Below are 17472 nucleotides of genomic sequence, written 5' to 3'. Positions count from 1 at the left end.
ATCTTTTTATTGTAAGGTTTATAGTGATTCTCTTTATTTCTTAAAATTCTTGATTTAGAACTAAAATAACAAAAATAAAAACCTAGTGACGGATTTGGGGGTTTGATATAGAAATGAATACTTTGTATTGGTATGGATTTCATTTATTGGTATAAATTTAAGATCAATTTTGTTATATGTATATTTCTCTTGTTTGGGTATTGTGTTTATATAACTCATTTAAAAATGTAATGCATAATTAAGTACAGATGAAAGATATTTACCTATAATAGTTAAAACTTACAGTTAGGTTAGTTAGGTTTTCTAGATATATAGAGACATATTTCAAATAGATAGGCATTCTTCAAACCTTCCAAAGACCTACAGAATATGGCATTTAAAATGTTTTAGGGTTTTTCAAGACAGTGAGACACAACTGCTACTGGCAATACAACTGAGTCAGAAAGGAAGATGGGCATCGAAGAAACTTGTTATGGAGTTTGCTTTCAATATGGTGAGACTAGCCGTTTGGGCAAGAAACTGCTCTTCCCTGGATTGTTTGACTGTATGCTGTATAAACTGGATATGCAGGACCCACAGGTAAGACTATTGAAACAAGATGGGACATTACTGCAGGGTTCCTGCTTCATGGAAGAGGCTGCCAGACATTCTGCAGAACACAGAAAAGTGACTGACAGACTGCCAATACAGGCAGTCAGTTTCAATTCCCTGCTTCACTGAGAAGTCTGCCAGACACACTAGGCCTGTAGGCTAAAGATGGATACCCCAACATTACAGAAGAACTTTGGGTGACTGTCCAGGTAGCAAGATGTCTCTGCTAATTCTAGAGTTTATATATTATCCTTCTGTGGTCTTTGATGGAGTTGAAGACAGTAGTTATGGTTATAGTTCTCCTTAGTTATGATAAAAGATAAGTTACATATAAGGCTTTAGACTCAAAAAGATAGGATAGATGATAGGATATTTTCTATAAATTTTGCCAAATGTTAATGGACTAAATATTGTTAACTACAGTTCTTGCTTAATAACTGTTTTATTATATATAATTTTACTATGTTAAAGTTAAAACCTTTCTTTTAACTTAAAAAAGAGGAGATGATGGGGATGTCTTCTGTACATATGTTTCTCTTATTGGTTGATGACTAAAACACTGTGGCCAATAGGGCAGCAAGATAGGTGGATCTAGGATATGTGGAGGATTCTGGGTAGTGTAAGCATGTGAGCCAGGGGAAGAGAAGGCGTGAATGAGGCATTCTCTGGTAAGATACGACCATGTGGAAATACATAGGCTAATAGAAATTGGCTAATAGGCTAGCCAATAAGAAGCCCTGGTCATTCTCCATCAGTTTCATAATTAATATAGTGTCTGTGTGTTCATTTTGGAGCAATGTGGCTACAGGACCAGCCTGGCAGGAAGAACCATTCTGTAACAGGGGTCCAAATTTCAAGCTGAAGATCAGAGAAGCAAAGCCACTAGCTCTTACCAAAGGGGCGATCCTAGACTGCTCCCGATGTCACTGCTTCTCAGATTCACTCAGTTGTCCTCAATGTGGCTACAGACTAATTCTAATACTGACTTTGCTTCTTCCCTATCTCTCTCTCTCTCTCTCTGCCCAGCCATATCACTCCTGTCCCTACCTCCCTTGTGCTGGGATTAAAGGTGTGATCCCAAGTGCTGAGATCACCTTTGTGTGAGCTGTTTCGCTTTTAGACTGGATCAATTTTGTGTAGCTCAATGTGGCCTTGAACTAACAGATGGCAGTCTACCTCTGTCACCAGAGTCCTGGGATTAAAGGTGTGTGCCACCACTGTCTAGGTTCTATAGCTAACTAGTGTGGCTGGCTTTGCATTATGATACTTCAGGCAATCTTTATTAAATCATAAATAATAAACCACCACATTAAAAAAGTAAAATTCACACTTTATTGCCAATCTGGTCAGCCACATCTTTATTAACTTTCAACTTGATCTCTAGACTGCAGAGGGTACTTCTTGGGGTTATTTATTGTTATTATTAAGCACTCAAAAATAGCCCACATTAATTATTGATGTCTCTAAAGTAATATTATATTTCATTTTCCTTCTTATGTTTGTTTTGGAGTTTTCAAGAACAGAATCTCCTGGAGGAACTTTTTATTTGTCTGTTGTCTTCCATTGAAAACTGGGTTCAAAACTACCTACCTCTTCATGCAGCTTCCTTAACACACAAGTCATTTAACTCTACAACTGCTAGCTTGTATGTCCTCTACCTCAGTAAAGCTGGTGTTGTGTGTTTGGTAAACAGGACAGTTCTAAACATTCAGGTCATATTGCACCGCTTTTGAGCCTTATTTTGTAATCTCTTCCCATCTACCAACATGCACAAAAGTTAGCTGACTATTTCAAATGTATACCAAGAATTTATTCATACAAGAAAAATTAACTTCCCATTTCTATTCTATGAACTTATCCAATAAGGATAGTAAGATCACTTCATAAGTAAGTGATCACTTCATAAGGAAGAGATCTTTTTTTTCTTTGTAAATCTATGGAGAAATAATTACAAGTGAGTGAACAAAACATATTGACACTAAGTCAAAATTAGATCTAGATGAAATCCAGATCCCACCCAGCAGCAGGTTATCTTAGCATGCGGCTGAAAAAAATGAATTAACTGTATTGAATAAACTGGTACAAAATTTTAAAGTGATCAATATTCTTTTCACATTACCTAGAGAGATTATTCTTTCAATACCAGACAGTTAACTCTAACTCCACTATATTTTGCCACCCTGATGATCTGAGGGACTAATCTCAAATTTCTTATTTTATGGCAATGGAAAATAGTAAGTTAGAGTTTTGAGCCTGGAATTTAATTTTGGAAGTTCTTATTAAGTGTTGAAGCTAATTCTGTGTTAAATATAATTGGAATATAGGAAAATTACAGTGCATTGTACCATGTTTATAAGCTCTCAGATGAATAAGATCCACTTAAACTAATTACACATAAACTGATAGGACATCTGATACAAAATCTAAGCTCCATGATACAAAGCAGTCACAAAAGGGACATCATCATTCTCTTAAGTAGAAATGAGGACCGTAACATCCAATACTCCAGGTTTAGAAAGGTTTGAAAGGTCACTGCGGAAAAGCAGTAGTGCTACAAGGTAGGAAAATACAGGAAATTCTAAAGGCCTGAATGATATTAAAACAACTGAAAAAGAGTTAGAATCTAGTTTGGGAACAGGTGTCATGTTGGGAAGGTGATGGTTTGTCTGTGTCAGGATATTCAGCGTCTGGATGCAAGCTGGTACCTAGGCCCCAGAGCCTGGAGTAGTGAGATCCAACTAGAATGAGCAATCCCCTATCTCTCCAAATAGACTTTACATGCTATCTACAAAAGATGTTGTCAAAGATCTATCAAAAGATTTATGTAGCAGAAGGAGACCCATAAATGGTTCTGCACATTTTTATTCTCACAGACTGAAGGGAGAAGATGAGGTCAGATGGGCGGGGATAAGAGAAGGAAATTAACTACTTTTTGTTAATAATAATGTGTGTACACACCATTTTTAAGATAGAGCTTTCAGGCAATAATAAAGTCTGTATGAAAATACTTCTACTCCTTACTGAGAGACTCTATATTGCATAATAACTCTGTGTGTTTACATGTGCACATTCATGTGTGTGCCCACATGCTTGCACCTTCAAAAATGTTAATATGGGTGCATTTGTATGTGTATATAGATAGAAATGGAGAATAGAGAGGAAGTTTAGAAATTGAAGTATGCATTAAGAAAGAGCTACAAAAAGTTTCTTCTCTTTTTCTGTGTCGGGGCTAACTCATTACGTGGAAAACCATCTTTTCCCAATGGTATTATGGTAGCAGAATAAAATTTGTCAAGTAGGATTATTTGTTTTACAAAACTGATAAGTTGTGCAAATTGTAGTTCATTTACTTGGAAGTTAATGTGAACATATACATTCTGTAGGCAGACTTTTCTTTCCCACCAGCCAGTTCCCAAATAACCATACAGAAATTTACTATTGATTATACATGCTTGGCCAAAACCTCGGGCTTATTACTAAGTAGCTTTTATAACTTAAATTAACCCATTTCTATTAATCTATGTACTGCCACATGGCTTGTGTCTTTACCTGTCCTCCAGCATGCCTTGTGCCCTCTGTGTCCCCTGGCAGTTCCACTGACTCTGCCCTTCTTCATCCCAGCATCCTCAATTTGTCTGTCTCACCTATATTTTCTGCCTAGCTACTGGTCAATCAACTTCTTATTAAACCAATCCAAGTGACAGTTCTTCACAGTTGTATAAAAGGATTATTCCACATTATTTTCCCCTCTTATCTAATTAAAAAGACAGACTTTAACCTTAACATAGTAAAACTATATATAACAAACAGAGTTATCAAGTAAGTATTAGAATTACAATATCCAATCCATTTGTATTCAGCAAAATTAGAGAAAATACTCTATTACCTATTATATCTTGGGGAGTCTAAAGTTTCTTATATAACTTACCATTTTATAGTAATTAAGGAAAACTATAATTATAACTATCTAATCTTCAACTCTATCAAAGACCCCAGAATGATATAATATTACCTGAATATTCAGGAAGTACATAGCAAACAACTTATAAAAACTGAAATGATAGCAAGACATTGGTGTTACACACCTTTAATCCCAGCACTCGGAAGACAGAGGCAAGCAGATCTCTGTGAGTTCGAGGCCAGCCTCGTCTCCAGAGTGAGTGCTAGGATAGGCTCTAAAGATAACACAGAGAAAACCTGTCTCGAACACCCCCCCAAAAAAAAATAACTGAAATGGTAGAAACAGATGTTTATCTGGACATCACCCAAGTTTCCTCTAGAATGTTGGGGCATCCATCCCCACTAATAGACCTAGAGTATCTCAAGACTCTTTTGAGAAACAGTGAATCTTTGTCTTGGCAAAGTTTGGTGTGTGTGTGTGTGTGTGTGTGTGTGTGTGTGTGTGTATGTGTGTGTGTGTGTGTGTCCTGCTGGTCCAGTTTGGACAGTAACTGTCAGCAATTGAGGCAAGGGCAGTTTCTTTGCCCACATGGCTAGCTTTTGCTAATGAAAACAAACTTCCTACAGAGTTTCTTTGATGCTCATCGTCTTCTCTGAATTCGATTGGTGTTGCCAGGAGCAGACATGTCTCACTGTCATGAAAAGCCTTAGGTTATTAAACATATTAAATGACATTTTCTGTAGGTCTTTGAAGTGCTTGAAGACCATCTATCTAAATATCTGTCTATGACCTTGAAAACATACTTAGCATGACTATAAGTTTGACTATTATGGATGACTATTAATCTCTATTTCTTAATTATATATTACATTCTTTTTTGACAATATAATCCACACTTTATTCCCATCAATCATCACATCTCTAACAAGATCAGTATTTTTTTTCAAGTCTTGAGTTCTAAACAATTAACAACCCATTCTGTAAAATAGAATGAAAAACTATGACCAAAAGAAGACAAAGGAAGGTTTAGCATGTTATCAAAATGAATGGTCTTTTGTTAAAAGCCACAACATTTCTGTCAGCAGCAACCATAGTGATGCTTCTGGTTGTGACCATATTGTCTGTACTGTTGTTGATAGTAAGGCTCTTGTCTCTGCTATGGATAATTGTTACCCCATGACAGTCTATGCTACTGATTTGATCGATTGTCACTTGGCCACCCTCATCTGTTATCCCTACCTCTAAACAATCTGTTACCTTGCAGCCAGTTGCCTCTTTCTTTGGTTACCACCAGCTCTGCTATTCCACTCCTCAATGATTGGAGGGGATTCAGGAGGATATTTCAAGTATTCCTGGTACTCTTTGTCATCCTGTGGGAATCTGCTTGCAAATATCTCTTCAAAATTTGGAATTACTCCAGGAGTGTCACTCATCTTGAAATTCTGTATAGTTTTTAAGATCCTTCCTCGGGATGCCCTGCAGGGACCATGGACATCAGCACAGCACCACCCCCATATAGCTCTCCATATATTACATTCTTTTTTATTTATTTGTTTATTTTTGTTATTAGTTGGGAAATTTATTTTCCATTTTTTATTAGGAAGAAAATTATTTTACATGTAAATCCTAGGTCCCTCTCCCTCTCCTGCAACTAATGCCCTAACCATCCCATACCCTTTCTGCTCCCCAGGGAGGGTGAGGCCTTCCATAGGGGGGTCTTCAAATTCTGTCATATTCTTTGGGATAGGACCTAGGCCAACCCCCTTGTGTCCAAGCTCAAGAAGTATCCCTCCATGTGGGATGGGCTCCTAAATTCCATTCCTATGGTAGTGATAAGAACTGATCCACTACAAGAGGCCCCATAGATTTCCCAGGTCTCCTCACTGACACCCACATTCATGGGGTCTGGATCAGCCCCATGCTGGTTTCCCATAGCTCAGTCTGGGAACCAAGAGTTTTCCCTTGTTCAGGTCAGCTGTTTCTGTGGGTTTCACCAGCCCATATATTACATTCTTAAATGAGCTGCATAAACACAATACCCTAAATAAGAGTAGAAACACACATACAGTATAGCAAAATTAACTTTAAATTTGTATCAGTATACCAAAAGCCATACCAATGTAAAAGATTTTGAGATTAATATTTGCATTTTGGATTAAAGTTGATTCAATAATCTACCTTTTAATCCCATCACTTACATATTATATCCCTATTTTTCTTTTAGAAAGAGATCTTTGAATTTAACTCTTGTTTAGTTTTTTTTTGTTTTATATTATCAGTAACACCTTATAACCAACCTATCTTAAATGATAATAAACATCCTTAGCCCATTTTTTTGGCAATGTGGGCATTGCTCTTCAGACTACTTCCTGTTGTTTGTGGGTGTTATTATCTTGGGGAGAACCTTGATATAAATCAGGATAATTTTTAAGCCTTGGCTGGAATAGTTTGTGAGGCTGGACTAGCTCAGGCAGCAGCCTTGAAACTGTTCTGGATGCTGGATCACCTGGGTCATCCATTTTCATTGGTGTCTGGGACCGTTATTCTGAAAATATGTAAAACTTTAAAGATAACATATATATTTGCACCAATGTAAGTATGGACTATGCATTGTACATGAGTCAGCCAAAGATGATTTTATTTGTTTTATGTTTTCACAGGTAAAATATACATCACATGTCTTGTAGTTCTTTTAGGTTTATTTCTTTATGTCTGCAGCCAGGATTTCAGGGGTTCTTCCTCGATCAAACCTGATTTTCTTTAACCCAGAATAAATTCACAGCCTTTCTCATCTTCTGTGGAAATGAAAGCATAAACTCTCCCCCAAAGCAATATACCTTTTGACTTAAAATTTTAAGTCAAGACATTTTCTAAACATATTAATTGCCTTAATCTGGCAGCCCTGACAATCCAGTGTGTCCTAACAGCCAAAAAATTTCAAAGACAACACAATAACATTTTTTGTTGTTTGTTTTTTGAGAAAGGGTTTCTCTGTTTAGCTTTGTAGACCAGGCTGGCATCAAACTCACAGAGCTCTGTCTGCCTATGCTGGCATTAAAGGCATGAGCCACCACCTCTCCGTGAGTACCTTTCATCTTTATATGACCTTTAAGAATATTACTTTATTCCCCTCTTAAGGGCTTTATATTATTTTAAAACTATGTATTTCTTTTTTATGACTGTCTATATCTTCTCTTTTCTCTGTCAAGCCTATGCACATTTTCAAACACACTGTGAACTGTTTAAAGGCTCTTTTCATCTGACTCTGTCCTTATTGCATATCTGTAACCTTTTTGTCTGCATGAGCAAAAACCCCAAGCCTGTCATGAAATATCCTAATGGAGCTTGCACTGACGATTTAAACTGTGAGGCAGCAGCTGAGAAACTGTACTGCCTGTGTGAGAGACTGCGGGAACCTGCTATACTACTTAGCTCATGGCGTACTGGCATTTGCCAGGAGATGCATCTCTGTACTGTGGCCAGCATGAGAGGCAGGAGATTAGGAAGCCAAGTTTGACTCAGTTTTTATATGCTTAGAAAGCTTTTTAAAGCTTTTACAGGTCTTATGTGGATCTACACTCGACACTGGGCATCATTTGTAAGTGGCCTTTCCTTTCCATCCTCCCAATTCCCAAATAATCACACAACAATTTATTATTAATTATAAATGCTTGGCCAGGAGCTCAGGCTTATTAATAAGTAGCTCTTATAAGTTAAATTAATCCATTTATATTAATCTATGTATTGCCACATGGCCCATGGTTTTACCTGTCCTCCAGCGTATATTGCTCCCTCTGTGTCTCCTGGTAACTCCTGTGACTCTGCCCTTCTTCATTCCAGCATGCTTAGTTTGGTTCACTTCTCTATAATTCCTGCCCAGCTACTGGTCAATCAGCTTTTTACTAAAGCATTCTGAGTGACAAATCTTCACAGTATGCAAAAGGATTATTCCACAGCAACACTCTAACACTGTTTCTTGGGTACATTTCCCATATAGCAGGCAGAGAAAGCTTATGGTTTCAATTTTCTTTCACCTTTATTTTTTTATTTTCTGATTGGGTATTTTGCCTGTGCACAAAATGCATGCAGTGCTCATGAAGGCCAGAAAAGGACATCAAATCATGTGGGCCTGGACTACCTGAATTACCATGTGAGCACTAGGAATTAAACCCAAGTCTTCTGTAATAGTGGAGAGTGCTCTTAACTGCAGAACTATCTCTCCTACCTCAAAAAGGGCATATTCAATGAACAAATATAAAGCTATTCTCTTAGGCACTGTAAAACTGTCATTTATTGTAACATTTTGAAGCATTTGATATCACCAAATAGTAGGCACAAATGAAGGAAAAGATAATAGAAGGATGTAAATGTGATAACCAGAGTTAAAAATAACACATGTAGAGTGTATTAAACTCTGCAGATTTTTATATACACAACGGAAAGTAGCTAAAGTGATGCAAACAAAACTAAAGCAAGAACCCAAATAATGGCAGCACTTCTGATCCAAAAGAACACTTTGGATATGGCTTCAAATTGTGTTCTAGAGCCCTAGTAACTAAAACAATGATAGTGGAGGTGGGAAAGACAAATCTAATAATGAATCAGAATAGAAAACCTGGTACAGACTGATTCTCAGCAACTGTGTCAAAAATATTCGTTAGAACCCAGCCAGCCTCTTTAGTGTTCTTGGCAAAAATAGATGAATGAAACCTGATTCCTATTTTTCACCTTGAACAAAATCAGTTCAGAATAAACTCAAGACCTTAGTGTAGGACCTGAGTTTTAGAAACAACTAGAGGGAAACATAAGAGAAATCTTTCAAGACATAGGCAGAGACAAGAGCGTTTTCAGTAGGATTCTAGTAGTACAGGAATGAAGAGGAAGGACTGGCAAGTGGTGCTTCAACAGACTTTTAAAAGCTTCTATACAGAGAAGGAAACAACCGTGGAAACAGACAATACAACAGAAGAAAACCTTTGCCTGTTACTGCTGCTCACTCTATATGGAGTTACAATCCAGAATACAGAATGAGCTCAAAATTAAACATCAAAAGAACAAATCATCCAATTAACTAAAGACATTTTTTCCAAATATTAAGTACAGTAGGCCAGTAAAATTATAAGAAAATATTCAGCATCTTTAGGCATCAGGGAAATGCAAGCAAAATTAAACTGAAAGCAGGACTTTCTGTGCTGAGCTGCAATTCTATTACACCAGAAACTAAGGCAGGAGCAGTGTAAGTTTAAAGTCAGTCTGGGCAACTTACTGAGACACTGTCTCCAAAAAAGAATGAACACAAAGAACTGGAATGCTTGCCAATTACATATAAGACTTTATGTTCCAGCCTCAGAAACATATACCTTATCATCACACACTACACCACACACACACACACACACACACACACACACACACACACACACACACTACACACAGCCACTATACATACATCATACCACCTACATACCATGCACACATCTAACACAGTATACACACACATTACACCTCCCACACACAGAAAACACCACACACACACACACACACACACACACCATACCACATATACATGCCACACACATCTGACATAGCATACACACACCCCACACACTACTCAACACTACACATACACTACACCACACACACCACAAACAACACACACACACAACATACCACATACATACCACAAACACCACACACACCACATATACACATATACACTATAAACACAAGCCACACATACACATACAATATCATACACACACACAAACACACACACACACACACACACACACACACACACACACACACACACACACATGCCACATACACCTTACATGCAAACACTGCACACACATACTACACACACAGGTCACACACATACAACACCACACACACATTAAAACTCTGTCTCAACTCACTGAAATTGCTGTCATCAAGAAAACAAAAAACAACAAGTGTTGGAAAAATGAGCAAGAGGGAAGAGCCCTTAGACAGCTCTTTGTGGGAATACAAAATCAATCCAGCCCCTATGTAATCAGTATGGAGTGTTCTCAAAAATTAAAAGCAGAACTAACATTCAGCCATACCACATCTTTGCACACACCCAAAAGATTAAAAGCCAACTTACCTGATGTACAGAGAGATACATAAACACCTTTGTTTACCATTGCACTGGTCATAGTAGTCAAGAAGCAGAATCAGCAAGGGGTGAACAGATAAAGACAATACACATAATGGAGTTTTGTATAGCCATAAACAACAAAACTATGTCACTACAGAGAAAGAGGGACGGATCTGGAGATGACCATGTTAAGCAAAATAAGCCAGATTCACAAAGACAAATGTTTTCTCTCAGACGTACAATGTAGCGGAGAGAGGGCACAAAAGTAAAAATGGGACTATTAAGGATGAAGAAGGGAGGGTTGTAATTACATGATTCTATAGGAATGCAAAGATGCAATCTAGTACATTATATATTATAATATATATGGATATATTATAAAATATATGACAAAATGATGGAAAGTGGACAATTACCGCAAGCAGAGCAATTCTGAGAAATCTAACAATGTATTTAATATGACAACAAACATAAAAATCATAAGTGAGGTATGGGGACAATTAAAGGGTCAAATGACAACAAAGCCTCTGCAGTTGAGGCACACTTGGGCTACCAGAACTAAATTCCATGTTGGTTTGATAAGTTGAACTTACTTAGGATCCCAGCTCAAATCAACAGCCGCCAACATTTTATCTATCATCAATAATAAAAGAATGAAGGAAAATGTTTATGGATTGTATTCACTGTGCCATCTCATGTATGCTCCTCAATGCCAGCATAACTAAGTAAACCCTGAGGCCATCCACATAGTTCATTCCTCACGTGTTGCCTCCCCCACCTGCTGTCAGTGTCTGATGCTTCCTCGGGGCACAAAGGGAGTAGACACATATGGAAAAGGGAGCAAACTTACGCTTTCTGTGCCTTCGAGTTCCTGGTTGTGCAAACCGAAGCTGTCATTGTGTAGGACACTTTTTCCAATTTCTCGGGGTCCCAGCGTTTTCCTGTCCCCGTGAAATTAGGAGTAGGCAACAGGACTGGTGCAGTGTGTCTGGCTACTGAGGTATAAGCAGAAACTTCATGTTTTACTTTTAACTCGATGCACTTCATTGCTAGTAGGAAACGTTCTGGAGATCTCATCACTCTAACCGTGTTCAAGATGGCTGACTCTGAGGTGCTCTGAAACTGAGAGGCTCTGTGGTAGGTAGAGTCCTGCTTCTGACTTGCAGTGGGGATGAAAGAAGTGCCGCTCAGAAGTGAAGCTCTAAGCCACTGAGATTTTAAAATGATTTATTATTGTCTGTTAATCCATTTTGTTTACTTACTGTTATTTATTTCGTGGGATAAGATATCTGGTTCATATTCTGTTTCCTCTAGGCCTTGCTTGAACAGCGCACAGTCTATGATGAAAAAAATATTACCAGGGACAGCCTGGTATTAGATGTCATTGTGAGTCCCATTTATTCATGTCTGAAACTTCAAAATTACCTTTTATAGAACTTGTTGTTCTATTATATAGTTTCTTTAGCACCTAAAAAGCACTTATAAATTTTCTGACATTTTGTTTGTAGAGTGTATTATATCACTTGACTATAGAAAATTAAGTATGCATAGTGTCTTTGAGAGAAAAAAAATTGGAAACAGTGCTGCTTCACCAACATCCCTCTCTCGTACCCTCACCAAACAAAAGCAGACAGCGAAATTTAGTTTCAGTTTCACACCCAGTGCTCTGATTGTTTCATTTAATAAAAGCAAATATGAAGTAATAATATAGAATAAGTGGAAACACATCAGTAAATGAACATTAGTGATAAGGAAAGGAGTGGATGGAAATAAGCTTTCAGTATATAATATGGCATCATTGCATGCTTAAGAGCTTTATGAACGCAGATTTCTTCTGTTGTTTGGTAATAGATGACCCCAGTCGTACAATGACAAAGTTATTTTGAAAAATACTGGCATTTGAAATATAATCTAAGGAACAAAATCATTATTTCAGTTAGATATAAAATATTTAGGCCTGGAATATATTCCAAGAGTGAAAATATTTAGTTGTGCAGCCAAAAGGAACACTTCTGGTTGTAGAAACTTAGTAGAAATCATGGCTTAGATATTTCATCAAGCATAATCGATTTTTAAAAGACAAATTACTTTCTAGGTACATTATAAAAAACATTCAAAGCTGTTCAGTTACCTAAAATTATTCCGTTAATAGCTGCTATTTGAAATTTCACATAAGAACATTTGTTAGTAAGAATTGTTCTCTTAGTGTTAAAAAAAAAAGACATCACAGGATGACTGCCAATGAATCCGTTTGGTTTTGGAAACTAAACTAAAAGGTGAGGCAAAAACAAAGAGGTAAAAAAGAGTTTAAGGGCTCCTAGCTCTGAACTTCAATTTTTAGTAGAACATAATTAAAAAAACATTAAATAATTAGGTAACTTCCATGTTTTTAGGGTCACCAACTTCAGGGAGGCCCCCCAAATCTAACATTTTATTTATTTGGTTTTCCCAAAAACCATTGTAAATGTGGCAAAGGACAAAATTACTTTTTTTTAAAAAAAAATTCTTTTAAATGACTTGATGTAGCTGGTAGAAGTTGCACATGGGCAGGTGTATGTGTACACATGCTATACCTATAAATATTTAGAGATGAAGAAGAATTGATTCTCATGTGGTTGCTGGACATACTTAGCAGATAAGTTACTTTATCCCTATTTTACATGAAATAGAGACAAAGAGGTAATATTTGCCTCAGATCAAACAGTGACCTTTGATCCCAGAGCTGAGTTAAAATGTTCTGTTCCCAGAGCTAAATGAAGGTTTCTGTGTGCTCAGAGGAGGCAATAGTGACAGGGAGGAAAGCCATGACTGTTCAATGGGTTGAGAGTATCTCTGTTGTTTTATCTTCAGCACAGTGGCTGAGCCTTAATTAATCTACTGCTATTTCAGCCAGGAATTGCAACTCCTCAGGAACCAATCTGCTTCTCTAGCAGTGGCCTGGCCACTCAGGCCAAAGCCTGGAGAGAATTCTGTTCCTGCAGGCACTGGCTCTGTCACTGCTGCTAAAGGTAGACTTAACAAAATCTCTGTTGTTCTATTTATAAATAAGACTCAAGCTCAGGAAGGCTGGGTCAAAATTAGCTAACCTTTTCTCCTTCCTGGAGTCTTTGAAAAAAACCATACTTCTTTCTGCTTTGCCAAATCAGAAAAACCTGCACTACTAAAAGCCTTCCCTACTACTTCCAATACATCTCTTTATCTCTTCCAGATGTCCTCTGATTCTCTATGGCTACTTTCTATCAGCTAACTCAACCTCCTGGCCCAAGATTAATTTTATTTAATGAACAAATTAAGAAGGTCATTTCATTTCATCACAGGAAAAACCCATAAGGAAAAAGTCTCAATTCTGAACATCTATGCCCCAAATATAAAGGCACCAACATTCATAAAACACATTATTAAAACTCAAATCACAAATAAGACCTCACACAGTTATAGTGGGAGACTTTAACACCCCACTCTCACCACTGGCCAGGACCACCAGACAGAAACTTAACAAAGAGACAAAGTAACTAACAGAAACTAGGACCCAATTGGGATTAATAGACATCTATAGAACATTCCATCTGAAAACAAAAGAATATACCTTCTCTAAAATGGACCACATTCTTAGCAACATAGCAAACCTCAACAGGTACAAAAAATTGGAATAATCCCCTGTGTCTTATCAGACCACCATGTTTTAAAGTTAGAATTCAACAACAACACAAATTGCCGAAAACTGACCAACTCATGGAAATTGAACAACACAAAATTGCACCATTCCTGGGTCAAGAAAGAAATAAAGAAATTAAAGATTTCCTAGAATTCAATGAAAATGAAGATACAACATACCCAAACTTATGGGAAACTTTGAAAGCAGTACTAAGAGAAAAGTTGATAGCTCTAAGTGCTCTAAGAAAATAAAGAATAGTCACACCAGAGAGTTGACATCACAACTGGAAGCTCTGGAACAAATGGAAGTAAAATCACCCTTAAGGAGTAGATGCCAGAAAATAATCAAACCGAGGACAGAAATCAATAAAGTCAAAACAAAGAAAACAATTCAAAGAATCAATGTAACAAAGAGTTGGTTCTTCAAGAAAATCAACAAGATAGACAAACATTTATTCAAACTAACCAAAAGGCAGAGAGAGATAATGCTAATTAACAAAAGCAGAAATGAAAAGGGAGACATAACAATGGACACTGAGGAAATCCAGAGAATCTTCAGGTCATACTTTTAAAACCTGAACTCCACAAAATTAGAAAATTTAAAGGAAATGGACAATTTTCTGGACAGATATCACTTACCAAAATTGAATCAAGAACAGATAAGTAACTTAAACATACCTATAACCCTTAATGAAATAGAAGCAGTCATCAAAAGTCTCCCAAACAAAAAAACCCAGGGCCAGATAGCTTCATTGGAGAATCCTACCAGAAATTCAAAGAAGAGCTAATACCAATACTGCTCAAATTTTTCCACACAATGGAAGCACAAGGTTCATTGCCAAACTCTTTTTACGAGTCTACAATTACCTTGGTACCTAAGGTACCAAGACACAAAGACACAACTAAGAAAGAGAACTACAGAACAACATCCTTCATGAAAATTGATGCAAAACTACTCAATAAAATACTGGCAAAAGAAATGCAAGAACATACCAGAAAATTCATCCACCATGATCAAGAAGGCTTCATCCCCGAGATGCAGGCTTGGTTCAACATATGAAAATCTATCAATGTAATCCACCATATAAACAAACTGTAAAAGAAAAACCACATGATCATCATACTAGATGATGAAAAAGCCTTTTATAAAATCCAACATCCTTTCATGATAAAGGTCCTGGAGAGATCAGGGATAGAAGGATCACACCTGAATGTAACAATAAATCTTTATTCCATCTGCATGAGCCCTGCTGGCACGTGGGCGCCCAGAATAACATACAGAGTCTTATATTAGTTACAATGCTGCTGGCCAATTGACTATGATTTCTTATATGCTAGCTCAGTGTTAATAATCATAAATCTACATATATTTATGGGACTTATCTTATTGAGGACACCTTCTGCTGGCTTCCTCCTGGGATCACATGGCAGCTCCAGAGCAGAGAGCAGGAGGAAGAGAAGAGCAAGAGAAAAGGGACAACTTCATGTTTGTCACTGCTTATATATGAGTCTGCCTGCTATGTCACTTCCTGCCTGTATCACAAGACCTCTTTTTACTATATTTCCCAGAATCCTCCTCGACTCCTAGCCCCGCCTAACTTGCTCCCCTATTGGCCAACAGTGCTTTATTCAACAACCAATAAGATAAACATATACACAGAAGGACCTCCCCCATCACCTGAACATAATAAAAACAATATACAGTAAACCAATAGCCAACATCAAAATAACTGCAGAGAAACTCACGGTGATTCTTCTCAAATCAGGAACAAGACAAAGCTGTCCACTCTTTCCATATGTCTTCAAAATTGTACTTGAAGTTCTAACTAGAGCAATAAGACAACAAAAGGAGACCAAGGGGATACAAATTGGAAAGGAAGAAGTCAAACTTTCACTGTTTGCAGATGATATGATAGTTTACATAAGTGACCCAAAAAACTCTAACAGGGAACTACTATAGCTGATAAACACCTTCAGCAACGTTGCAGGATATAAGATAAACTAAAAAAAAAAAATCAGTAGCTCTACTATATACAGATGATAAATGGGCTGAAAAGAAATCATAGAAACACACCCTTTACAATAGCTACAAACAACATAAAATATCTTGGGGTAACACTAACCAAAAAAAGTGAAAGACCTGGATAGCTAGAACTCTGAGCCTTTTAAGAAAGAAATTAAAGAAGATACCAGAAAATGGAAAGATCTCCAATGCTCTTCGATAGGTAAGATAAACATAGTAAACATGGTAATCTTGCCAAAAGCAATCAACAGATTCAATGAAATTCCCATCAAAATCCCAACACAATTCTTTGCAGACCTTGAAAGAACAATACTCAACTTCATATGGAAAAACAAAAAACCCAGGATAGCCAAAACAACCCTGTACAATAAAAGAACTTCTGGAGGCATCACCATCCTTGACTTCAAGCTCTATTATAGAGCTATAGTCCTGAAAACAGCTTGGTTTTGGCACAAAAATAGACAGGTACACCAATGGAATAGAATTGAAAACCCTGATATTAACCCACATACTTACGAACAACTGTTTTTTGACAAAGAAGCTAACATTATACAATGGAATAAAGAAAGCATCTTTAACAAATGGTGCTGGCATAACTGGATGCTGGCATGTAGAAGACTGCAGATAGTTCCATGTCTTTCACCATGTACAAAACTTAAGTCCAAATGGATGAAAGACCTCAACATAAATTCAGCCACATTGAACCTATTAGAAGAGAAATTGGGAAGTACCCTTGAACGAATTGGTACAGGAGACTGCTTCCTGAACATAACAGCAGTAGCACAGACACTGAGATTAACAATTAATAAATGAGACCTCCTGAAACTCAGAAGCTTCTGTAAGGCAAAGAACACAGTCAGCAAGACAAATGGCAGCCCACAGAGTGGGAAAAGATATTCACCAATCACACATCCGACAGAGGGATGATCTCCAAAATTTACAAAGAACTCAAGAAGCTAGTTTCCAAAACACCAAATAATGCTATTAAAAAGTGAGGTACAGAACTAAATAAAGAATTCTTAATAGAGAAATAAAAAAAATGGCTGAAAGACACACAAGAAAGCACTCAACATCCTTAGCCGTCAGGGAAATGCAAATCAAAACAATTCTGAGATACCATCTTACTCCTGTCAGAATGGCTAAAATCAAAAACACCAGTGACAATTTAACTTGGAGAGGATG

The 17472-nt window shown here is 37.2% G+C and overlaps 1 pseudogene; it reads right to left on the bottom strand.

Moving 5' to 3' along the window:
* Positions 1-5570: 5570 nt before the first annotated feature.
* LOC100758156 lies at positions 5571-5925 on the bottom strand (annotated as a pseudogene).
* Positions 5926-17472: the final 11547 nt, after the last annotated feature.

Source organism: Cricetulus griseus, chromosome 2 (genome assembly GCF_003668045.3).
Source record: "Cricetulus griseus strain 17A/GY chromosome 2, alternate assembly CriGri-PICRH-1.0, whole genome shotgun sequence".
Classification (NCBI taxonomy): domain Eukaryota; kingdom Metazoa; phylum Chordata; class Mammalia; order Rodentia; family Cricetidae; genus Cricetulus; species Cricetulus griseus.
Note: the sequence above shows the minus strand (reverse complement) of the source record. Positions and strands in the feature narration are given on the sequence as shown.